The 27,425-nt window shown below is 35.2% G+C and overlaps 1 protein-coding gene across 1 annotated transcript in view; it reads right to left on the bottom strand.

Moving 5' to 3' along the window:
- Positions 1-27,425, bottom strand: part of RhoGEF64C (Rho guanine nucleotide exchange factor at 64C) — a 97,719-nt gene that overhangs the window by 56,605 nt on the left and 13,689 nt on the right. Inside the window, exon 2 of the mRNA XM_066286062.1 lies at positions 1,183-1,221. The gene's annotated coding sequence lies outside the window, so the exon portion shown is untranslated. The remainder of the gene's footprint in view (positions 1-1,182; positions 1,222-27,425) is intronic.

Consider the following 27,425-nt stretch of genomic DNA (forward strand, 5'->3'; position numbering starts at 1 on the left):
CTCTCGAGTAATATTTTTCAATACCTTATGATGCTTATTCTATGCTTCGGTGCGCGCAATCTAAGTTAGAAAAACGCAGTAATTCCTAACGCAAACTGGTGCTTTTTCTTCTTAAGTTGCATTTTCCTCAATTGGATTTTCAATACACTTTACATTACCATAGAAGAAGTCAGAATTAATTTCAGCCCGTTAAATATACTCCATCACATACCACATCACGTCAAGCGTAAGGTTTACCGCAGACACGTCTTCCTCAATTTAATAATACCTTCGCTCCATGTTTGACCAAACCTTTCTTCCATCAATTTTCCCTTAAATAAATAATTTCTAAAATAATGGAAATCGACCAGTTTGTCAGTCCCTTTCGTCGAGCGATATCCTGCGTAAACTCAATAATTTTACATTAAAATTTCTGCGTCAGAAAATTTTCGGCATCCTGCCTCCAAAGAGAAATTAATTAAATTTTTTTAATTAATTAAATTAATTTAAACTTTCGAAGTCTTTTAATCAGTTTAGGTTTAAATGAATCGTGCACTACATTCAAACTTATAGTTATTTAACCAATAAGTCAAGAGGATGAATAATCAAAGCACATTTGACGCGTTAGCAAAACGGACGCGTTAATAGAGTTGAGATTAGTAATCCCCCATTATTACACGAGTTCGGCAAAATCTGATTTTGGATTTAACATAAATAAAATCGTGCGTAATCTGGTTTCGCATCGCTGTTGATTGAGTATTGCTGGAAGCATGTCAGATCCATACCGCGAAGACCCCGAAATAAGGTAACCATCAACCATCGGACATGCCTTGGGTGCCAACCAACTCAATGGTATTTTGTAGTAAAAACACATCACTATTCAAATATGTATAAAAACGATGGAAATAGCAGTAATAAATCCGCTGTAAATGTAATTGCGCGTTTTTGCCCATTTTCTACCATATGATTTTTTTCGTAGTGACCAAATATGAAGATTATTTTACGTTCGGTCGAGGTTCGCATAAATGGACACATAAGGCAGCTTTGTTTATTGCCTTAAGCATTGTGGCGGTACCGTGTAGACATGTTGCAAAATAACGCATTTAAAGAAATAAAGTGGATTATTGTAACAAGGTCGATGTGATGTAATCTGTGTGCATTCGGACCCGAATCGAACTAGCAACGTCTGCAATCACTACTTACGATTTCCTAGACTTCGTGGAACCTCTTGCTTGGACTTTTCTGGAATAAAATAAAAGCATAAGTTTAAGTTAAACTGTACTAAAAATCCAAACATTTGAAAGAAACATTTAAGACCAAAGCCTTGTGGGCGCTGGTACATAACAGTAATTTTCTAATGCTCATTCACCTGTAGCCACCTGGCACAAATCTCATGTTTTGTTATTACACATAGCCATAAATTACAACTTTTTTCGAATAAAATAACACAGTAAGCCTTCTTTTATTAAACAGTGCAGCTTATTGGTCATTTAATTGGGGAAATAGGACCCTGAGATAAGTTAAAAACAGTTGGGCAATCAAATGGTATTCAAAATTGCTATTTTATTCGCGCTAATGAACGATTTTTTAATTGATTTAGTGTTAATTATAATCATTGCGCCTGGGAATGATTTAACATAAAGAATTGGTCGCGGAAATATTATGATTTAAGTAGGTTTTTGACATATTTAAGATATAACAGAAGTTCAGTTTTAGCAATCATTACAGTCTTCCTCTTAGCAATAATTGCAATTGAAATCTAAAGAAATGCATCACCATTCTGGCGACTAAAATACGAGGTGAAAGAAAGTGACGCTTTTTAGGGAGCGCTCTGTGTGACATGCGTGCATTTTTAATTGAAGCAACACTATTGACCCCTTTTGAAGCTGTATTTCTCCGAAATTCATAGAGACACGAGGATAGTGTCAGAAGAGTCCGGGATTAACACTTAGAGAAAAAAAAATTGGCCTCCTTTGTCATTGATATACTTTGCCTAGCGGTATTCTATATTCTGTTTATAGAAAGAAACTTCTACTGTTTTCAAAATAGGCATCGACCACGGACCTCACCTCAATTATTCAAAAATTTATTTTCACCTAGACATTTTCTTAAATTTGAGAATACAAAATAATCTGAAAGGGCCAAATCTGGTGAACAGGGTGGTCATGGTAAAAGTTCAGAACCAAGTTGACTGATTTTGACCATCGCGATGACGGAAGTGTAGACTGGTACGTTTATGAAATAAGACTTTATTTTTGCCAAATGCGATCGCTTTTGCCTAATTTCTTCTCTCAAATGTTGCAGTAAAGGTGTATAATGTTTTTAATTCATTGTTTTTTCTTTAGGGAGATAATCAATAAAAATTATCCCACGTGCATCACAAACTACTGACGCCATCAGCTTTCCTGCAGATGAAACAGTTTTCGCCTTTGAGCCCCTTGTTCTAACTGCTGTTTCTTTTGAGGTGTGAATTGATGAACCCATGTTTCGTCCATGGTTATGAATCCATAAAAAAACTAGGCTTTATTGACGCAAAACTTTGCCAAACACTCCCTTGAAACATTCCCAGGGGGCAGTTTTTGTTTAATGCTGAGTAATCGCGGCATCCATTTTACGCACAGCTTTTTCATATTCAATTTTTCGGTCAAATTGCCATGTATAGTACTTTTCGAGATGCCTATCGTCCAAGACAGTTTTGTGGAATTTCACCATAATGTCTGGAGTAGCCAGATCTGGAGTGTCATCGGGCCGACCGCCGCGGAGTGCATGTTGGTAGCTGGTAGGACCGCATTTAAACTCGGCCACCAAATATTTTCCAGTTGTTAACGAAGGAGCCGATTTCCCCGAAGTAGAATCTCACTCCGCTTTGATGTTGAATGGACAAGACCTTTCAGACGAAAGTATCGATGAGCAATTTTTTCCATCTTCACCAAAATTTCTAAAAACGACTCCAAAATCAACACAGATCAACGTAGCACCCTCAAACTTAAGACATAACCTTTTTAACTTTAAGTCTTTGTAATATAGGCAAGTTTTTAACAAAAAAATCGCCACCTATTTGTTAGATCAGGCACTTTTGGGACTATCCTCGTAGATATCGCGTATATTTCAAACCCTCCTCATGACTTGCGTTATGGAAATATACAGTGTGGCGTTCCAAAAACTGGATTTTTCAGTTCCTAAAAGGCGAGATGACATTTGTAAAATTTACTTCTGTGGCTGAATTTCTAATACCTAAAATTTTTATTAATAAGATGAATTGCAACTTAATGCTCGTGGGCCGTGGCAAGATCGGCATTAATGGCAAATTCGACAGTATCACTTTTCCCACAGCTGTTTTTGGTATTCGCGGCACTTACCTACTTACGAAACCCGAACTACCTACACATTTGACCTATAAGGAAGCATCAAAAGTAAGCCGATATATCCTTTTCTTGAAAACTGATACCGGGAAATTGCATCCGCCGAAGTCAAAAGTAGCGGTATTTCTGGATATTTGTTACATGCGTCTTTCACATCCTTTGTTCATTGACTTGAATAGATATGTGGGATGTCATGGTCAATTTGATATTAAACTCGATAAGGCATCGATTGGAAATATGGGTTGAAAAAGCCAATCGATGGGGTCTTCGAAGCCTGAGATGGTTTTGCGACCCAGAGGAATCGCTTACGGCACAGGATATTACACCTTAATACTCACGATTAATTTAATATGCAGAAAGATTATTTATGTACTGAACATATTAATATTATGATCGGTAGGATAGGAAATAACGGTTTGGTTAATGAATGTTAATAAGGTAGATGTAAATGCACCAGTGGTTCATTAATGTTAGTTCCCACCGATTGTATTGTAAATGAATGTGTAGAAGCATTTGCCAAAGCAATTTTAATTGGTAGTGATCAAATTGTTTTATGATTTGATTCGCTAGAAATAGGGGTTTGCTGGGAAATCGCTAAAATGTTGAATCAACAATCGGTCTTCTTTGGATGCTCATAAAGGTCTAATTATCAATGTGCAATTATCAGTGCGCAATTATCAATAAATTAACTTAAATGAACGTGAAAAATAATTTTCATACCAAGCATTGCAAAATAACCGGTGCACTCTATTTAATCTCTAACACCTATACAGGCGGAGTAATGAGGAACTGACATACTTCTACTATGGAACAAGATTACTAAGGGGGATATCGAATAAGCATTAAAAAGTTGCTCTTATTTTTTAATGCTTTTATACAGGGAGTTTCACACCTTTTGGGAAAAATGGTTTTGCCTAGGCCTTTGCAACACCACCTTGCTTCTTTTTCATTTTCTTGTGAAAGAGTACAATGTGGCTTAAAAGTTAATGTATTCAAATTTCAAAAATCCAAGACCGTCTTCGAAAACTTTAATAGGTTTTTTCTAGACCAAAAAAATGACCCTGTATACGAATTTTCGAAAAAGCCTTATGACCATTTACTGAAGGTTAAATAAACTAATAGTTATACCCAGTCAATACATTAGTCACACTCTTCATTACTTTGTAAAAAAACGAAGTTTACGAAAATGGTATATTTTTGCCAATTTAGGTATACGTACCTACTATAGAATTTAGAGGTTTCCATTTTTTTAATGTCTGTAATTAAATTTTTGGTAATAATAAACAGTGAATTTTTCATTTCTTATGTAAGTTTTTGGCAACTTCCGACAATCATGAAAATAAATGTTTTTTTCTTTTTTTTCGTTATTTTACTTTTAAAATGTTATGTATGTCACAAATACATTTTCCGTTATGATTCCATTAAGTATTGCATATTAATCATAATATTCAATTATAATATTGGAATTTAAAACACGTTGCATTCAAGATAAGGATGGTAGGTATATTGAAATGTCCAAAACTGTAGCATTTTCATAAACTTCGTTTTTTTACAAAGCAATGAAGAGTATGGCAATTTTTTTATCTGGTTATAGCTAGTATATTAGTCCATCTAACTTTTAGCAAATTTGCATAGCGTTTTTTTCGAAAATCCGGATACAGAATGATTTTTTTGGTCTAGAAAAAATCTTAAAAAATTTTTGAAAAAGGTCCCGGATTTTTTTAACTCTAAATACATTCACTTACTCATACACAAGAGTATATTCCTTCACCATAAAATGGAAGAGAGCAAACTTGTATTACAAAGTTATAGACAAAATCGTTTTTCGGCAAAATGTGTTATTCTCCTTGTATAATAACAATAAAAAATGCAACCAATTTTTTAATGCTCATTCAAAATTCCCTTCAGTAATCTTGTTCCATGATAGAAGTGTGTATACTTCCTCATGATTCACTGTATAATTCAACATTTTTTAATAGTAATATTTAAATCAAAGAAAACATGACCAAAGTTTCTGCTAAATACCACAAACCCTTCTCGTATGTCACGTCAGGAATACTAAGGCCCAGTTGTACACTCATGGTTCAAAAGTGATCGCAACTAAAGCCGACTGCTGCTTAAGTCATGCCATTAGAATAGCATTGCTATCAAATTAATTTCATTTATGATAGCAATCCTTTGCATATAGGCGGGTCCAAGTACCAGGCTGGTTTAACTGAGCTGATGCGATAGCTGAACCGATGTGCATGATTGTGCAATTGGGCCATCAAGGTACCGGCAGAGTCAGATCTTTCAAAAATTTTAAGGTAATATAATATTGGTCATGCATTTCATCCGTTGTTGCCGATTAAGTGCCATTTGGCAGTAAACCATTAACAACAATGCATTTATATTTAAACACAGTTGATAATAATAAAACATCACTAAACTGGAAGGCACACATGCGTGAACAAATAAATAAAAGGTAGCGGAAAGTCGCTGTTTATCCAAACTGGGTTAAGCTGATTGAAGCCCAATAGACACAAGCATATATGCCTAATTGACCATCTTAAATTGTCGTAGGATGTAGTTATAGAAAATCAGTCTAAGAGCAGATAAAATGTCTGTTTAGGTCAAATGAACAACTTTTTCTTCTGTAGCCAGTCCGGCTTTCCATATCGTTCGTGCCTGTGCATTTTTCCTCGAATTAGTCTGTTCGAAATGCGTTTATTGGTCGCTGTTTTTATTGTTACAGGCAGTAACTGTCCATAAATTTTACTATCTGACATAGTCCGTATTGTATGGTGTGCAATTAACCCAATATCAACTCGGTTATATAAAAGTGCACTATATGTACTACGGCCTACTATCGCTCTATAGATTTGCCGTTCTACATTTCTATTAATTTATTGTCCTTTTGTGTGATTGTTCGGCCTTTTTCTTTTAGTTGCTGCTCCAATATCGGCGAAATTTGAAAAACACACCAGTCAGGCATAGCACGAACTAAATAATCAGCAATGAAAAAGCAGACAATTGAAGAAAACGAGCAAAAAAATGAGATTTTGTTTCGAAATGTGAATTAAAGTTGACGTAGGGAACAAATGAATGAAAATTTTCTAGAGTGTGTTGCTGCAAAATCACTCTGCGAACGCGCAACTGCGCCTTCTTCCCAATGCTTCCGCCTCCTGCTTCTAGTTTTACCTCCTTAGTATTGCTTTCTGAGAAGTACCACTTTAGTACTGTTTTTTATCAAGCACGAGTGCGACTTTTATACAGTTTTTACTTCGGTCGGCACGTCGCTGCTATCGAACATCTTAATTCTTCCTCGAAACTCAACTATATCCGCAGTTTCCCAAAGACTGCCTGCTCCGAATAGTACTGAAAACAGATCTATGACGGTCCGGTATGTAACCGGTCAGTGTGACCGCCATTTTTATATAGAAAGATACGCGAACGAGACCAGAGAGTGACCTCGACAGTTTGACCCATGACGGGCATCGCCGACGCGTCGCGTGATGTAACTTATTTTCCTGCTCTTCTCCTTCTTCGTTGCTATTTGTGTGATTATCATTCTTCCAAGTTCGTGCACTATGAGGTCGTTGAGCCGAGTAGAACATGAAAATTCTCGAGAAAATGTCGGATAATTTTGCGAGAGCATTTTCTTGGACAAATCAATATGTATTCAGTATGAATTATAGATGTGTGATTACGAACGCATCTAGCTTGGCACTAAAGCGCTTAAACGTTAAATATATCAAGTTTTTAAATGCGCATATGCATAACACGAAATGATAAAGTTAGGTATACAGGGTGTCCCGGAAAGGCACGTCAAAAATGGCATCATCAATTCATTAAAGATTTGTTCCAGAAATTATTTGAAAAAAGTGTCTCATTTAAACGCTATGGATGGTCCAAGTCTTTTATAAAAACTCGTTTTTATTCCAAAAGCTTTGACCGTCAGTTACATCTAAATAACACTTTTTTCGAATAATTTTTTAAACAAATCTTAATATACTGACCCAAATAGTGCCACGATATCATGTTTGACATACATTTTCGAGACACCCTATAAATAAGTCTGGCAAAATCTTTTTGAGGACCCAGTCACCAATTCGTTCCCGGCAATGGGAGATATTTGATGGGGTTCCCATGCTCGACCACCGGCGAACCAAAAGTTATGCTGAGCTCGGTGTTGCACTGTGGTTGACAAATTCTAAGATACGTCCGTTATCATGACAACCATGGCAAAAACTTCAACTCTGAACCATGGTAGATATAAATAACTAGCTGGTCGACTCATACATCAACGAGCATCGATTGCTGGGTCCTGTTGAACGTCTTACCAAGTACCCTGTCGTGCATAACCGACCACAATCTTTATTCCTGTATAAACTTTACGATCGTGGTACGTCACGTTCATTACTAGTAGTATCATAAAGATTTCGTTATATATTCAAACAAGAGCTGGTGGGTAAAGCACACATTAGCACATTTGCATCAAATACACCGGAAGCTCGTACAGGGGCACATTTTTGGAGGACGATTGAAAATTCTACCGAAATTTTCAAATATCCTTTAGCTTTTCTGGCTTTTTCATTTTCTTTTCCATATAAAAATAATTAATCAGATGAGACCAACGATAAAATTTTCAGGAGAAACTGTGCAATAAACTGTGTAAGTGACTCGAACCGGTAATCACAAATCAATTATTCAATATTGAGGGCACGATTCTTTTTGTGGTAATGTCACTAAGCCTCTGAATAAATAATGTAATAACTAGAATACTGCAAAGTCACATATGGGTGTAATCGCTTTTGGAATGATACTAGCGAAATGGGTAGCGTATTGTTCTAGGTCTTTATTGTACGAGGATGATCCAAGAAGTACTTCACCTGACATATAGATGCCAATTTTTTTGTTCAAACTTTGCCAATATTACAAAGACTTAATCTTAAAAAGATTATGTCTAAAGTTTGAGGGTGCTACGTTGATTTGCGTCGGTTTTGGAGACATTTTTAGAGATTTTGTAAACATGAAAAAAAATGGTCATCGATGCATGATTCTATACTTACATTTCAAATGTCTTGGTCTATTCAACATCACTTCCGGCATCGCAATGGCCACCACCAATCAATTTAATTTCAATTTCAAACACATTCCTCATCCACCCTATTCGCCAGATCTAGCCCCTCTGGAGTATTTTTTTAATATCAAACTTGCAAAAATGGCTCGGCGGAGAGATATTTGCCAAAAATGATGAGGTGGAGTCCGAGGTTGATGCCTATTTTGAAATATTCCAAGCTTATTACCATAAACGGGGTATAGGAGCCGGAGTACATCGATGAGAAAACTATGTCAATTTCAAAGAAGACTATGTTGAGAAATAATATTACATTCTTCATTTTTATTTCTCTAAGTGTTATGTCGGGTACTTCTGGGCCTACACTCGTACTGACTGTACGGTTGATTGCGCGGATGAAATAATAATTAATAGTGCAAACTTAATTAGGTAATGGATATAATCTACTATGAAAACACTTGTACATACAGTTGCTTGGATGTTCACCGTTACTGAATTCTTTTGAACTCGAGAACAATTCCCAAAGATTTCCCCAGTAACGATGTCACACCCATAATCCATTCAACTTTTGTAGTCGTCCTTTCAGTCAAATTCCACAACACAAAAGGTAAGGCTTTCACTACATGCAGTGCAATTATTAAATTCGATTAAAAGTGAAGGTGATGATTTGCGAGTTGTCCAGGAATAACCATAAAGTCGCTTATTTTGGCCATATTGTTTCTGAGAAGAAATTTTAGCTCCCTCGCGTGTATTAAATTGGTTAAAAAAAATTGAAAGTGATCTACTTATTATGTGCTTTTATCCACTAGGTGCGGCTACAAGGTAATCAGTGAGGTAAAAATCGCAATGGTTAATTTTTTGTATTTGATGGTTTTAAGGAACTTCTCATGTCTGATAACTTTCATGACAGCTAATTCACGCACTTAAATTTCCCACTACTTTAAACTTATCCAATATATTCCTCATAAACATTTTCGAAATGAGTTCAAGACAATCATCCAATTCTACTGTCTATGAAATTACAGTGCTTTCATGGTAGTTTTCATAACAGTTATGCGATGTTGACTTCCAAATTGTGAGGTCAAAAAGCTTGTTTGGAAAATTTTTTAACAAACTCGCTCCTAACGTGAAAAATTTACATAATACCATGCGTGAACCTCCATTATCTGCATGCTATTCAAACTTGGTGAGACGTGACCTATGTGGTTAATTGTAATAATATGGTAAAGGTGAATATGATATACTGAGGTGTCATTAAAAACTTACGGAACTATCCGTATAAACAACTTGTCTGTTGCGTGATAAAAAAAATTTTTTCACGCAACGAGATCAGTACAAGCTGTTTGAAAATAAGATTTTATACATACAAACAGTTTGGGATTTAACTAAATATCTGAACGCACCACCTTATTTCAAATATACAGTATGAGATATGTTAGCGCATGCGAATATGTCACGGTAACGTGATAGGGTGAAATAATACAAAATTAATTCTACAATATTTGACGTCACCAGACTCAGTATGGAGATCTGCTCAATAATATAAATACCGCTAGAGATATGTATATCCCCAGCGGTTTTAAAATTAATTAATTTACCTATTTAATTTTTTTTTGTTTTTAAATAAGGCCCTAAAGAGAATTTTAGTTAAAACATGATTTTTCATTTACAGAAATCAAAAATTTTGGAGATTGCTTTGGATAGATCTAGAAATTTGTACAGTATAGGAATATTCAAATAAAACATATATGTACGAATGTAGTAATAAACATAGTAAAACAATCATTAAACGTAAATAAAAAAAAAACTTTATAATGACAAAATAAAACTAGAAGAGATCCTAATGTGGGCAAAAATGAAGAAAAATTTATGAAAATGAAAATTACCAATACATTCTTTCAATATTTTATTGCACAGCTTTTGCTTTTAACAACTGCTTGGCATCTTTCGTGCATCAATTCTATTAAATTCTTAATAACGTTTTCAATATTTCATTCTAAGCTCGTAATAAAGCATTGAATAATTCTTCTTTATTTTGAAAATTTTCCGTATTTTTATGTCTCACATTAGCGTCAAGTTGGTGCAATAAATTTTCCGATGGGTTCAAGTCGGGACTTCGTGTTGGCCATTTCACCTTGCTTTCTTTGCAGAAATCCCTTCATTGATTTGGCGGTGTTTTCGGGATCGTTAGCGTGCATAAATTTCCAAATTAAAGATAAGTTTGCCTCAGCATATGGTAACACTGTATTCTACACTATATTGAAGTACATATACTCATACATAATCCCATTTATTTGTACCAGTGATCCTACTCCATGACCGGAAAAACAAGTCCAAACCAGGACTTCTCTCTTCAGTGTTTTATTGTGGGTATAGCATACTTAGAGTCGAATCGTTCATTGGCAGGATGCTTTATCCAGTTAATACTATCTCATCCAAATATATTGTATAACACACTTCATCCTACCAAAGCACACTTTTCCACTGGTCGTATGTCCAGATCGAATGTTGTACGGTAAGCTTTAAGTTTATCCTTTTTATTTTTTCAAGAAATAAATGATTTTTTGAGATGTGTCCTGAGATATAGTTTTGTTTGCCCCAAGCATCTTCGAATTGATCTAACAAAAATTGAAATTGGTGGGTTTTCTTGTCTATATTCTCAGCAGTTTAAAACGGACTTTTTAGCGAGCATTTTCTAATTATTAATTTATCTGAAGCCAAAGTCGTTTTCCTGGGTGTTCTAGGCTTAGGAAAATTAGCGATGGTCTCTTCACTTTATATGAAATAAATTTGTTTACAAATGATGCTCTTATGCAAATTTAATTGCCTAACGATAGCAACTCGTTTCATTTCGGAATAATATTTATCAACTATAATTTGGTTAGTTTGATCAGGCAAATTCTTGCCACCGGGCATTTGACTTTCTTAAACACACCACCAAAATTCGAAGCTATTAAACGAGCAAAACTCCTCTGTTATAAATAAGAGAGGTTCTTTATTTTTGACCGCCTAAATTTATAAGCATTTTTTTCCAATACTGTTAGAATTTTGTTCAAATGCTGTCTGAACAATAGCTAATGGAGAATATTTTTCTCAAAAGAAAAATGATGCATTGATATATAATTTTTAACAGGATTTAAAAGTTTCTCCATTTTTGGTCGGCACTATGGGTAAAGTGCGGCAAAATTACCGCTCTCAAGCAGTCACGTTTGGCAAGTAACTGAAGTTTCCTGTATGGTCTCTATGCGCTGGATTATGTTAGCATTTTTAGTGAAGGGAGCTCTGGATCGCCATCGTCGCAGCCTTCGAATTAGTTCGGGAAAGAACGTTGCACCGTTGCTAAATATCCTCAATAGATCTATGGAAAACGAATTCTCATACGATGCATGTCCACAAACCAAGTTCCGAATCGCAACAACTACAAGACATCTTTGACTTTAATTTCTTTACTGAAATTTGCTTAAATGTGTATTAAACCACTTCTTAACATAATTGCAATTTAGATTCAGACAATTATCATAGCGTGCAACGAGCTTTTGTTTATCACTAACTAGGAAATTGGTATCCAACGTATTCATCCAATCCGCAACTATTGGTTTTACTTCACTATAGGTATCATATCTATAGTCTGCCAAAAATCGATTTAAGTGCAGGAAAAGATGATAATCAATGGTCGCGAGATAAGGGGCTGTAGGGTGTATGAACAAAAATTTCCCATCTAAATTTCTTCACAAGTTATTATGTGAAACTGGCACTCTACAGTTGTGTATTATTGTGTAACAAAACAATTACGGAAGTAACAAGATCTGACCACTTATTTTTTATGGCCCTTCGTAGACTTTGTAATGCAACACAGTCAACAGCTGCTTTTATTATTTTTCCAAAAACACTGTACACATGACCATCCGGTTGGACAATACCTATTTGAATTTCCTTGGTTTTGGCGATCCACAACGCCGCCATTGTGTCGGTTGCTACATGCTGTCTGATGTAACATGAGCAATCCAGGTTTCATCGCCGGTCCCAATATGGTTCAATAATTCGTCACCAGCATCATTGCAACTTTCTAAAAAAAAGTAATTGCTGCCGCCAATCGCCTTAACTTGTGTCAATAAGCAGTTTCGATACCCATCTTACGTACAATTTGTGATAATGCAATTTTTCTGTCACGATTTCATGCAAAAGAGTCCTCGAAATTTGTGGAAAATGAATGATAAATTCCAAAAACATACTGGTCTCGCGAATTTCCTCATTCTCTTATTGAGCCAAATTCTCGGCGACTTCCATTTCGTTTTTCATCGTGCGAATTTATTCCACTTTAGTTGAACTGTCGGCGTCACATTCTTCCCACATCTTCACTTATTGTATTTTCGTCATAAACATCACAAGTTTGTCGAAAAATCTTCACTAATCGAACATTTTTCTGCATTTTGATGCTTAATCACCGACCGTATTTCACAACTCAAAGGATTATATGTAACTGTTCATGTTGACAGCACCTAACAAGATTACTGTCAAAGTTACGCTAGTCATTTGTTGTCCAAAGCCTTATTCGTAAAAGAAGCTTTTCTGACCAGATTTGGTTCAATCATTTTTTCTTCTTATTATTAAATTATTATAAATTAGTTTGTGGACATGCCTGGTATTAAATATTCGAGTAATTTAAAAAAAAAATCGAGATTTTATCTACTGTCTCTGCGCATTGGTTTCGTTTGTGCATTTTTTCCCAGAAATGGCCATGTACCTCCATGATAGTTGAAAACAAATGAATATTCGTCTGCGCGCTTACGTCGTGTCGAAGATCTGTCGGCCATATTGGAAACGTGAGCTGCAATTTCTGGATTGAGGGTGAAAATTACAGTGTCTCGAATGCGGTTCAGTAGCGTAGTTGACAAATTAAGCTTTACAACGATGTTGCATCCCTCAATCAAAACTTACTCAACTAACTTGCGTTCTGTCCTTAGAACAGATGAGTATGCAAATGCTCCTTTGACGTCTCTCCTGTTCATACCCCATTTAACCTCTTACACGTGTAAACCCATAAAAGTGCAAACGCACAAGAGCAGGAAGTAGGAAGACATTTTTCCTGTTTGGGTCACAAGTCATTCGAAAAGGTCGACAAACTCTAACGTTGCTCCCGCATAAGACCTTTTGTCTTAAGGCTCATTTGCGAACCGAGAAACGGTTCTTCTAGGAAGATGCCCCGACATAATGGCGGATACATTTCCCACTTAAAATAAAGCAGCTACAAATTGAAGCGGATTTGCTTGTTTTTAAGAGACACGGTCCGGAAATGCGGAGATTTGTGGAGAGCTCTCGTAAAATATTGGAAAATGTGCGCTAACGAAAGAGAATTAGGGGCTTAAAATCTTTGTAGTGACGTTTTATTGCAGGTTATATTCAGCAACTTAACAATGTTTTTTTTTGTTACTTTTCTATTTTAATTTTATTTTTATTTATTTCCATTCTTTGGAGCAACGTGTTCCACACCAAAAAGGCATATCGTTGCTTTTTTACATATATTGTTTTGCGAATCGATTGCATAAAGTTTTGAGGTTAATCTACGGGATAATCCCAGAAGCACTTGACTTGACATTTATATTACAAAAACGTAACATTAAAAAGCTTATGTCTAAAGTTTGAGGATGCTACGTGGATTTTTGTTTATTTTGAAGGTGTTTTTAATGAACAATTTCAGAGATTTTGTGAACACGGAAAAAATTGCTCTTCGATGCGTGACTCGATACTTTAATTTGAAAGGTCCATCCATCCTACTCTAGGGATATCCGTTCCTTCGTTAACAACTGTAAAATATTGGGTGAGAGAATTTGAACACGGTCATACGAGCTGTCATGACGAACTTCGCAATGGTAGACCCAATGACCCTCCAGATCTGACCACTCCAGAAATTGTGGTGAAAAACCACAAAACTGTACTGGAAGATGAGAATTTCAAAAAGTACTGTTCATCGCATTTTGGCAGAACGATTGGATATGAGGAAGTTGTGCGCAAGATCAACAAAAGCAGCGCTGTGAGGATGTTTTAAGGAAGTGAAGAAGTTTCGCAGCGATAAAGCCAAATTTTCGCATCGATTCATAACCATGGATAAAACGTGGGTCCATGACTTCACACCTGAGATGAAAAAGCAGTCAAAACAATGGACTCAAACAGGAGAAACGGCTCCAAAGAAGATAAAAAAAGAAAGAAGAAAGGCGATGGCGTCAATTTTTTAGGATACACGTGACATAATTGCCATTAATCATCTCCCTAAGATATAAATAATAAACAGAGAATAATATGCAAATTTATTACAGCGTTTGAGCGAAGAAATTAGGAAAAAGCGACTGCATTTGACAAAAAGGAAAGTTTTGTTTCATCAACGCACCAGTCTACACTTTTATCATTGCGATGGCCAAAATCAATCAACTTGGTTTCGAACTTATTCCTCACACCCCCTAATCGTCAAATTTGGTCCCTTAAGATTATGTTCAATTTCCAAACTTGAGAAAATGCCTCGGTGGAAAGAGATTTGTCAATAATGAAGAGGTGGAGTCCGAAGTTGATTCCTACTGTGAAATATTCGAAGTTCCTTACTATAAACAAAGTATAGAAAGAAAAGTATGTCGATCTCGAAGAAGACTACGTTGAGAAATAGCGTAATTTTTTCTAACTTTTTTTTCTTCAAGTGTTAGGTCAGGTATTTCCGAGATTATCCTCACAGCAGGAAGTGTCTGCTATAAAAACCATTTTGTATGTTCCGTTAACTATTGTTTAATTAATCAATAATAGACTAACTCGATTAGTTGCTAAGTCAAGCCAATAGAAAAGGCGAAAAAAGTCTTTCGCTACAGTGTTTTTATTTGACGCTTACTTCTAATCATTACTGAGTCATTTACGAGCACGAAATTAAGCCAGATATGCTATTTTATAGGAATTTATTAAAAGCTCTTTAATAACATTAAGTCATAAAATGCACGTAGAGAATTTTAATTAGATAAATTAAATTAATTTGGCAGCGATTATATTCTTCGGAGATGGTTCAAGTACCAATTTCAGTTTAATTAAGCCGAACTTGGACCGCACTAAGTCTGCATCTATTACCGTTAACGAGATTCCGATGCGGGACATCCTTATCTTGGACTCACTGTATGTAGAGTATTGAAGTAATCATGTAGCAGAAGAGGGAACACCACCGATCACTAAAGAGCACTTAATTCTGGTACGTGGTAGAGATTTCGCTTCTGTGCGCTATTCGAAGAAACTTTACTGATCCTTAACCACCAATTTTCCTCTAACATTTTCGAAAGCTCTTCATGAGTCACAAAAAATGAAGACTGCGTCCTAGTCAGAATTTAGCCCGTTCTGAATTTGTTGGACAAGTTGGAAAAAGCGAGTTGCTTTGGGACACTAGAGCCACGTGCACGGACTGATGTGTGACATGTTGAGCGCATTTATTGTAAGAATTTACACCGAAAATATCCTCTACAATTAAATAATTAGCAGTTCATTGGAACCTACCTATTATTCCGCAACAAAATTTAGATTAATAATGGCCGTTTTCCGGTCGTATTTAACAGTACTCCCTGACTGATTCGAAACGATATCTCCATTTGACCTCTCATTGCAAATGGCTAAAGCCCCGGATCGCAAGTCTTATAATTTAATAAATTATGTATTCGCCACAATAATGTTAGTTCTCCAGATCGTCCCTAATGCACTCTAATGTATAATAATCGAAGCATGAAGTGATTAATCAGGCGCCATAAATTAATTGGATAAAGGTCTGGTCTAATGGCGGTCATCTTGTACTTCGGTCGTTTTAAGGTTTTATTAATGTGTTAGGCGAATAAGCGAATAATACGGTTGACTTCGTCTACATTGGGTACCGAGTGCATCATGTCACCTCTGTGAATATACTTCATTTGCTATCGGTCGGAATCTGGCAGGCGAATGGTACTAGAATCGCCTCATTAACGATTGAGAACGCCTATAGGCTCTGCTCTTGTCTAGGAAATTTTTCATTAATTTTTAACATATCTAATGGTGTTTCACAGCTAAAAAGAGGACTTGCGATGGACATCACACCATGAAGCCACGGACGTATCGTTATTACTTTCTTGATGCCTCAATGAACATGATACATTCTGGTCCACGTATAAGTAAAATGACAAGTAAAATGGCAGATAAAGTAAATAATACTTTACTCCTTTCTAGTAAATTGCACATAACGCAACCTATAATGGAAAATCAGTAATTAAAAATAAATGTGTAATGAACGTTCAAACCGTGCGTAATAATATTACATGGCAGAGCCTAATTAGCATAACCATGACAACGTCGCCTCGATGCGTGGGTTATGCGAACACGCATGCGCTCGTAGGAAAATTATAAAGTGTCCCAAAAGTAATGGGACAAAGAGCAGCAGCAGACTCGTGCCATCAAAATACTAAGATCCAGCTCAACTGTTATATTTCGAAAGTTAATATTAACACAGTGTTAAAGTTTAAATTTTATTTTTTTATTTTATTTGATATCTGCACAGTGTTTTGACCTATGGTACTGAAAGTTGCTATACAGGGGTTTTCGGACGTGACAAACACGGCGGTACCATCGGCCTTATTGTAACTAATAGGAAGCGCAACTTGAAACCGTCTTGGCGAGTTCAGAGAGCTCTAATTTGGTTCTACGTATCTCCAATAGACCCATTAATGAAAAATTTTATTCTGGTTAAGATTCCTGATAAAAAAGGTACACTTGTTAGTAGCCTTAAAACATGAATTATTCGTATGTATGTATATATTCTCGAACAGAGACAAAAGCTGGCGAAGTCAAACGAAGTAAGTAGGCGTTTATTGATTCACATGGACGCCATTTTAAAATTCAATACTTATTTGACAGTGACAGAGTACTAACTTGTCAATGTCACTGTCAATTTTTCCTTTAAAGTTGGTTGGAATTGAAATTTTTCTATGTTATACGTATTGTGCATTATGCCGAGACATAGGGTGTTTTCAAGCGCAGACATGCGAGATGTGGTGTGTTGTTACGCTCAAGAAGAACTTAAATGGGCGAAAATCTTGTCGCAGCTATTTTGAAATTTATGCAAATAGAAGGCAATTCAATCACAAATTATTTAAAAGTATTCATGACCGCCTGGATGCAAGTTGTTACCTAGAAGATATTACTTCAACTATTAATATTCTTATTTTTAATAATCAATTGTAGTAATTGCCTATAATACAAAACTTATCTATAAATTATTTAAGCATTATTTGCTATTCATCTCTAAATGGTCATATACGTCTGCCGACTTATTCATATTATACGAACTATCAGATTGATTTTGGGCAATTTTTTTAAAATTCTAATTTACAGAAAGTCATAGCACGTTATTACATTATGAACATATCTGCGTTACTAAAATGACGAATATCTCGAAAACGGTGAAGTTTTAAGGCTACCAACATGTATATCTTTTTTATCGAAAATGTGAAACAGAATTATAAAATAATAATAATAATAATATAATATAATTATTAAATATTTATTATTAATAAGACCAGTGGAAATGTGTCGGAAAAAAATAGAGCCTTTTAACTAGGCAAGACAGTTTCGAGTGGCGCCGCTTATGAGTTACAATAAAACCAACAGCACTAGTGTGTTTCCCACATCCAGAAACCTTCCCATACCAAATTTCAGCGTTTGTGTCAAAAAACTATGAAAATGTGAAATCAAATCAAAAATAAAATTTAAACTTTAACACTCTGTATCTTTCTTAATATTAACTTTCGAACTACAACAAATGCCCTGGATTTTAATACTTTGACGTTACAAATCTACCGTTGCCCTTTGTCCCATCACTTTTGGGACGCCCTGTATTGGTGCCTAACACACGCGAAAGTATTCTTTGCGTAATCTACTGCTGAATTTTAATCAGCGTGCATTAAAACACCGCTTTTGCGGACTTGTTAGGCAAATAACTATTTTAGGGAATTTTAAAACTGTACAGTTTTTTCCTTAATAACGTTTTTTTTATATAAATTAAAGAAACGTGTTATTGGCGAGCCATCGGAAAAATGAATATGGACTGATTTGTATCAAACGTAAACACGCATTTTGACCTGAAATAAACTCACAAAAGTTAGACATGTTTTAGGTACATGAATCGTTACCATCTCGTGAGTTACTGTTATATTTGCCGAAAGCATTAGGTAAGAATTCCAACACGAAACGTTGTTGCTTCAGGTACCATCATGTTTTACTTTTATCACTAAGCATCGCTTCTACCATTGTTCAACTCGTTAATAGTTAAACCGTTAGCCGTTATCAAACTTTAACCCAATAATGCACAATTGAATCAGTACGTTATAATGGCATCAATTAGAAAGGATAAACAATGGAATACTCCTTGGGACAAGTACCATTAACATGTCTAGATTTCATAAGGCTTATATAATCCGAAATAGGATTAACTGTTCTTAAAGTAAATTAAGAATTCATTAGATTTGATTGTTCGAATTTACGGTTATTTGGCAGCCAACCTGCAAGACTGTCTTTAAAGTCATTATGTTGGCCGAGATTTATGTACAGCGGGAATTCTAAGTAATAATTTGGTTGATTAAATTCTTTATTCGAAAGTTCGAGTGTAAAACCCTACTACGGCGCTATAAATTCAACTACCGATATGCAAATTTTAGAATTTATGGAGAAAGCTCTATTCTTTCCAAATGAAGTTTAAAAGGCTTCAGTATCTTGAGTGGTTTGGCAATTAGGGTTTTTCAAAAATTGCTATGGTCATGAGTAAACTTATTAAATTCTTCAATTAAAAGCTCAGCAGTAAAATCCTACTACGACGCCATAAATTCAACCATCATTATACAAATTTGAGGATTTAGAGAGAAAATGCCAATTTTTCCGATAAAATTTAAATGGTTTCGATAGCTTGGACCTTTTTTTGAAAATCTACGTTCCCTTGATTAGACTTTTCTGTTGCCAAGACATTATACTTTTTGGCCTTAACTCCCTAATACATATATTGGGAAGTTGTGCATAGGACTAAAGTTTATTACCGTAAATTTCACTTCCAACAATGCGTAGCTATTTTTTTTTCAAGTCTACAACGAATTTTCTTAAAACAATTAGTTTTATCGGTACTGCATGGCTAGGCATTAAATTATCCGAATCCGTTCTGTTTAACACACTTTCCTGCAAAAATCGTTTTTACTGACACAACATTAAGTGTTCTGTTCGTTTATTTGATGGGTACACGCAAGGAAACTGAGTCTCATAAAAAAGGAGCTTAAGTTTCGGTAGGAAGTATGCATGCGTAATAAAGTTATTATGTTTTTGCGTGGCATGGCAGCATAATAACCAATCCGGTCGAAATCCCAAAGAAAAACTGGTTATGATGCAATTCTTTAACTATTTTTTTCCGATTTATGGTCCAAAAGTTGCGCCTGTCTTTCAAGCTTGGCAAGTTGTTTTATGGTTTATTACAATACCACAAGTAATGTGTGGTGTAAACCACCGTTTTTTCGAGATTACAAGCTAAATTAATTTTTGCTTTTGGAAAAAATATGTAGTAATAACATAACACTGAACTTTTACTGTTTCCCTAAGTAAGAGTTTACCGAAATGTCTTTCGTATTGGAAAATTGCTGAACCCTTAACGAATTACTCGTATAACATACATTATTAACACTAAAGTATCTTAGACTTTCTCTTTTACTTTTCCCCAAACATAAAACTCCAGCGGATTAAGATCTGGTGATCTGTGTGGCCAGGCCACTGGCCCAAGAGTGTTAACGCGTCATGCTGATATACGCAATTCCGCGAATCCCCCGCAGGTTTTCCCAAATGCGGAAACATCTATCCAGTTGTATCCAACTTCTATGCTTTAACGAGTGAATTCTCACTGTAGCCCAGGATTATTAGAAGAAATAAAAAAAGTTGTTCTGTATATTGAATAAATGTAAAAATAACAAATCAAATTACTAAACAGCTATGTTTATGAGTCATAGTTTCTAGGCGGTAGTACCTGTAATTTGACACATAAATTTATTATTGCCGCACTTGTTCATTTATGTTTCACATTTTCAAGGCTGTATCTTAACGTTCGTAAAGAAATTTAACCAGCAAGTTAATGAGGCTTTCTGATTACTTAGAATCGATATGGCATTGCATGCTATTAATGTTCCGTATGGGGCCGTAGACCAAGCTAAATTCAAAATTTATTATCGATGTTAAATTTCTTTAAATCGGCAAAGACGGAGAAACCAAAACCGTTGGCTGAATCCTTCACTTTCTCTAAGCTTTATTTTCATTATCACAGCATAATTTTTTTTATTACGCATACATCTTAGGCGACGATTATCCCACGCCGCGATCTTCATAGCATGGCCTTTATTAAGAATCTGCATGCATATTTACTGCAATTTGGAAATATCAATTAACATGGCAACTTTTGCCAACAAGCAATATAGGGATAGCAATTTGACTTCATCTCAAAGAACTGCTTCAATTTGTTAAAATTTGATGATTTTTTTAAAAACAAAGTATCGCCGTTGTTTTAACGGTCATAATAGATAGAGTCTGATAGATTCTCAATGAAAAGGGATCAAAAAGTTTATCAGGGATTTGTTTCAAAAAAGAGACACATAATCTATGACAGAAAAATGCATGTTTGAATCACTCCAATAGAACTGCAGTACAAACCCGAGGTAACCTAACGTAAGAAAAAAAATCACACCAGATTTTTCACTTTCAGACAAGTTTCTTTCTGCCCAGAACCTTAAGTAGCGAAGCTTCAATTTTTATAGATTTTCTTATCTATCGTCAGTTCCAAAAATATCCTAATTATATATTTATTTATTTACAATATTTTTATTTATTTTTATATACGTATACAGGGTGTGTCCAAAAATGCCAGCAACATTCCGGGAATAAAAAGTGCGTGTCAAAAGATTGTACTTATAGTTATAAATTGTTTTACTTATAGTTATAATTGCAAAACTTTTCTTTGCGAAAATATAGCGCTTCGAAATTTGGTGTCGAAAATTATATTTCCTAAATAACTTTTCTTCCATTTAATGGAATTCAATGAATTTTGGATCGCCGGTAAATCATGCCAAGATTAATAAAATAGGACCCAACACTTCTCTCTCCATCTTCAGGAGGGCGGAGGGGGTTTACCCGCAACTGCTTTTTCCCTAAAATTTTAAGGTCTTGAGTTTTTTTTTAATCATTATGTGGTTTACTAGATTTTCGGCGTACTGAAGAAAAAAGGTACCCTTGGTTAATGTACATAAACCGAACCGTTTTCCAGAAAAACAGTATTTACAACAGAACATTACCACACAGAATACCATTATCATTAAAACGACCCATAAGCTTGGAAACTAAGGCAGACAAACGTCATAAACATAACAAATATGTGCGCTGGTACCGTGGTACCAGAGCTACATTATCTCCACCTCGATTGTTTGTTTTGGCCTTTTGTGGATACCTCCATATATTTTTATGTGCCCGTGTCATATAAATTGCCTGAAGATTTATGGTAAATATTATTGTGGGTACACGTTCGTTATCTGTGTTAAGGTTTTTGTAAAATATTCGATGGCTGCCACTCTATAAGTGCCACCCAAAGAGAGATATACTAGTAGTACAAATCATGTAACTTTTTATTCACGTCACAGTCTTTATATAAGCGCCGATGCCACATCTTTTCAATATTAACATGTTACGGGAATTTGTTAGATGCTGGTGCAGGGCTTTCAGTATTTAGCAGCATTTAACAATATTGTTAGATTTAGAGCACAAAGATATAATACCGATGAACAAAAAAGTAATAATAATAATAATCATCATCTATTGGTAAAAAATTAACAAATATCAAATTGACGTTTTCAAAAATGAGCTGTCATGTCAACTGGAAAAGGTCAACAAAAATAAGGTTGTGTTTAGACGTACAAATATTTCTTATCCTTTTTTAGCATATTAATTTTATATGACTTGTCACTTTACGTAAGGGGTCTCTCAATCATTATATTTTGTAGGGTGAATAAAAAGTTACGTGATTATACAAGGTGTCTCTGAATATAGCGCCATAAATTCAACCAAATTTTTTGCGCTCTTTTTGAGTCTCTGTGAAGGAATAAGCACATTTTTCCAAGGATGAATAGTACAGAGGGTAGTACTTAAAAAGCATTGAAACTTTTTTGTACTTAACTTATATCTAAAAATCTTCAAATTTATTATTTTTCCTGTAAAATCGTTAATAAAGTTTAGGTACTTTAGGTACTTTCAGCACTATCCTTCTATATTACTTGCCCTTGGAAAATGTCGCAATTTCTTTATAGACATTCAAAAATAGCACAATAAAATTCAAAAGTTCATTGAGTTATTTCGAAACGTTTCACACCCTGTATATCGAAAACAAAACGCCTTTCAATATACATATATTTATATGAAGTTTTCGTCATTATTTGGAACCTGGGATGCGTGATTGAATATATGGTGTTATGTTCAGAGATACCCCTTATGTATATCGCTTTTTTGAATAAGAAAGATAGAGCTCTTGCGGGGAGGAGTGTGCGATAATCGTTGACTGAACTGACATTCATAACCGGTTATACTAGATTTTAGCACGCAATATCGGCCGAATTCATTCCGTTTAGATACAGTCGCGAATTCTTGTATAAATATTCGTTCTGTCAGGAAATTTTCCAGCCAACGAGTCGCCAATATTCCACTAATTAACGGGTTAAACAAACAACTGGAAATGTTAATAATTCTAGATCTTCTAACAAGAATAAATTTGCTCAAGATGTTTCTTTATGGCTCCGATCACTGCTAAAAATAAATCGGTTACCTACCGTGAATGACGGCAGTTTGTTTGATGTAACGAAGAAAATGAAGAAGCCCGGCTATTAATTAACGAAATCATTAATTAACTGTTTATTAGTATTGATCGAAAGTGGAGTTGACTGGTTTTCGATTTTTGTTTGAATGGGAAAATCTATGGAGGCACAAACTTGTTTTTACATGGAAGACGTTTCACTTGAATCTCTTTTCTCTTATCCGTCTTTAATTGCAAAATTCTTATCACATAAGCGAGTTCTTGCAGTAAGCATGAGGTTAATACCCGAAAGAGGTATTGTAATGCTATTCTAATTTATTTGCATAAATTACCATTGTTAGTGAAATTAAACAGATATTGTTATTATCATTTCATGTCAGGGTGATTTAAGCAGTTTGTGCAAAACCAAACTGTCTGCTTTCGGAAGGTTATGCCTTATGAATACATGCATTTTATGTGTAACAAAATGCCTTCCCAATCAGGTTTTCCCTTGAATAACCTGAACTTTGCTCCAATAATATAATTTGATTATTCAATACATTTACTCGTTGACAACGTGCGAACCAAACTGAACATTTCGTTCTTATAAAAACGTTAATTAACACTGGAAAAACAAGTTCACTGACCTTCACCTAGAAGCAAAAAAACAATGAGTAATCATTCATTACTCAACTCCCTGTAAGGGATATTATCATTATTAGTAATTTCGAGACAGTTACCTCACAATAAGGTAATTGGAGATAATGGCCTTAGTAGCAACTACGACACATGACCTACATTGCTTTTTGATCAAGTTGACACCTATTGAGTGACGAGAAATTCCGTCGGAACAATATTCACAGCGAGAAGAAAAAGAAAAGGAAGTCGATGCAATTAAAAATTCAATTGCTGAACCGGTGAAATGTAGAAGGATAATTCCAGAAGTACCCAATCTAATACTTAAAAAAAAAATGTAAATATCATATTACTTCTCAGCATAGAGTCCTTTGAGATTGACACACTGGTCCCAGCAATGTTCTATACCTCATTTAAAGGAAGAATGTTTTAAAATAGACATCAATCTCGGACTCTACTGAGCGATTTTTTCAAGTTTGGAAATTGAACATAATCTTAAGGGACCAAATTTGACGATTAGGGGGTGTGAGGAATAAGTTCGAAACCAAATTGATTGATTTTGGCCATCGCGATGATAAATGTGTGGACTGATGCGTTGAAAAAACAAAACTTTCCTTTTTACCAAATGCGGTCGCTTTTTCGTAATTTCTTCTCTCAAATGCTGCAATAAATTTCCATATTATTCTCTGTTTATTGTTTTTTCTTTAGGGAGATGGTCAATAACAATTATCCCACGTGCATCCCAAAAAACTGACGCCATCACCTTCTTTCTTTTTTTCTTTCGCATTCTTTAGCGCAGATTCTCTCTTTTGGGTTCATTGTTTTGACTGCTCTTTCATCTCAGATGGGAAATGATAAACACATGTTTCGCCCATAGTTGTGAATCGATGCAAAAACTTAGTTTTATTGCTGCGAAACTTCTTCACTCCCTTGAAACTCCCTCACAGCGCAGCTTTAGTTCGTCTTGCGCACAATTTTCTCATATCGAATTGTTTGGTCAAAATGTGATGAGCAGTATTTTTCTAAATTCCTATGTTCCAGTACAATTTTATGAAGTTTCATCGTAATTTCCGGAATGGTCAAATTTGGAAAGTCATTGAGTCAACCACTGCGAAGTTCCTTTTGATAGCTCGTACGACCGTGTTCAAACTCTCCCACCCAATATTTTACAGTTGTTAACGAAGGAACAGATTCCCTAGAGTAGAATCTAGGTCCGCTTTGATGTTACATGGATTAAGACTTCAAATAAAAGTATTGAAACCTGTATCGATGACCAATTTTTTCCATGTTAACCAAATCTTTAAAAAGGGCTCCTACACAAACACAAGTCAACGCAGTACCGTCAAATTTTAAACATAAAGTTTTTGAGGTCAGGTCTTTGTGACATAGAGAAATTTTTAACAAATAAATCGCCAGCTATATGTTAGTTCGGGTACTTCTAGGACTATCCTCGTACCATAGTAAAGACCTGAATTGCTGATGAAGATGGCGTGTGGAAAACACACAATCGTTCGTCGGCAATTTGTTTTTTTATGAGATATCTTATGATGTAACGTGAATTTTAATCATTTTCATGCCATACTAGTGAACATCTTATTTATAGGCTGTCCTCTGAGGTACATAGAATGATATACAGGGCGCCTGGAGCTCAACCAGGGGGATCTCGGTAACTGCACGAGGTCGGTTAAATTGAGGCACAGTTGCGTGATTTGGAGGTCAAGAATTTGACATTTATCTATTACTTTCAGGTAGAACAGCGAAGAAAATCATCAGAATTTAAAAATAGCAGATTATTTCACCGATTAGTCTCCACTAATTCCGACTTTGTCCCAATTTGGCCGACCTCTTACGGTTACCGAGATCATAACGTATGTACTCCGGAAGCGCACATTGCATTGCGAATACCTATGATGGACGAAAATAAGCCTGAACCCACAAGATATGGATCTGACAGAGAGAGTGTTTATATAAAATAGAAAATGTGATATGAAAATTATTATAACCCAGATTGAAATACGACTTCCTTATTTTACTATCGTGATAATTGGGTGGAACCTAGATATAATAAGGAACCAATAATAAAAAAATCGGGTTATGACAGTAATAAAAACTGCCTTAATAACAGGTTATTTAAAAGTAGTAATAAGAAGTGTCCAGTTGCCATTGTATGAGCTATGACAAAAAGCAATAAATTAATTTAACGTTCCACTTTCGGCAATATCGGAAATTATACGTTTCAATTGAAACCGTATATTTACTTTCGCATTTATATGCTACAGACAATATATTATGATTTTTGCGGTTAATGATTGGATAAATTAGCTTTTGTCTTGATGAAATATTTCCTTACATTCTAGACCTCAGAATTAATGAGAGGCACGCAACCAAAATGCCGAATCAAATTAGAAACAATTATATAAAAAATATTAAATAATTATAAAGTCATTTAAAAATTAAAACAACTGGACAAACGGTTTCGGAAAAAGCGGGTCTGCATGGTCATATGTGTGTGTACACAACCCACACCCGGAATACTTTTCCTCGGCTTTTAGAAGGTAAAATTAGTGGTCTTGCCTAATCAATGTTAAAATATCTCGGTTGCTAAACAAAGAACTAATTGTGAAATACTTATAACAAGACTAAGCGATGCAAAACCAAAAGTTCCTATTTCACTAATTAGGCAATAGAGAAGTAATGGAAATCCTACGGATTAAATACGTGCTAAAATTATTTATCATTCATTGGTGACAAAACACAAGTAATTTATAAACATTAGACCCAGGGAAAGTGCCCAAAAATCGTAACAATAAAGATGGAAAAACCTGTGCTGAGACACACGCGTCATAAAGCGACACATCAACGCACGAACTTGAGTCTGCAAGACAAGTTGTCGGTGGAAGTTTCCGCCAATGGCAGCGAAAAAACAATTTTTGTCGAAAGCTCTTTTCGGACTCTTCCAAAATCTTCGAATCTTCATGTTTCATGTATTTGCTATGTATCGTATATAGTCTGATAGAAAGTTCTTCGTGCTCTTACAGATGGTGAAAACATTGTATCCGCAATTTTCGATTTCCTCGTGTATTAAAAAAAAAAAACCTTTCATAAAATCATACTTTTCGCATGTTTTACTCGTCATATTTGGCTTTCCTTTCTCACATTGTAGATGTTGCAGCATTGCGCACTTTAATTCCCGTTTCGACCACGATTTACTCCTCCTCTGACCAAATCTGCATGACCCCTTAAACTTAATACCATAAATCAGCACAATATCTCCGAAATGTGCCGGTCAATAATTTAAAACTGTCAAATGAAGCTCATTACCAATGCAACAAACACCTGTTTTGGGGGAAATATATTTAAATACATTAAATGTAATTGCTCGAGTCTGCCTCAGAAACCGTAAAAAAACTTACGCAATTCTCGAATTATATCAGCAATTACGGTCTTTAATTGGGCGCTTGCATATTTCGCTACTAATTAGTGCTTTATTTTCGTATCCTGATTGTGTTTTGGTGTGTAATTGCAGATTCCTGTGCAAACATCCTGAAATTAA

The sequence above is a fragment of the Euwallacea fornicatus genome, chromosome 9 (assembly GCF_040115645.1).
Source record: "Euwallacea fornicatus isolate EFF26 chromosome 9, ASM4011564v1, whole genome shotgun sequence".
Taxonomy (NCBI): Eukaryota; Metazoa; Arthropoda; class Insecta; order Coleoptera; family Curculionidae; genus Euwallacea; species Euwallacea fornicatus.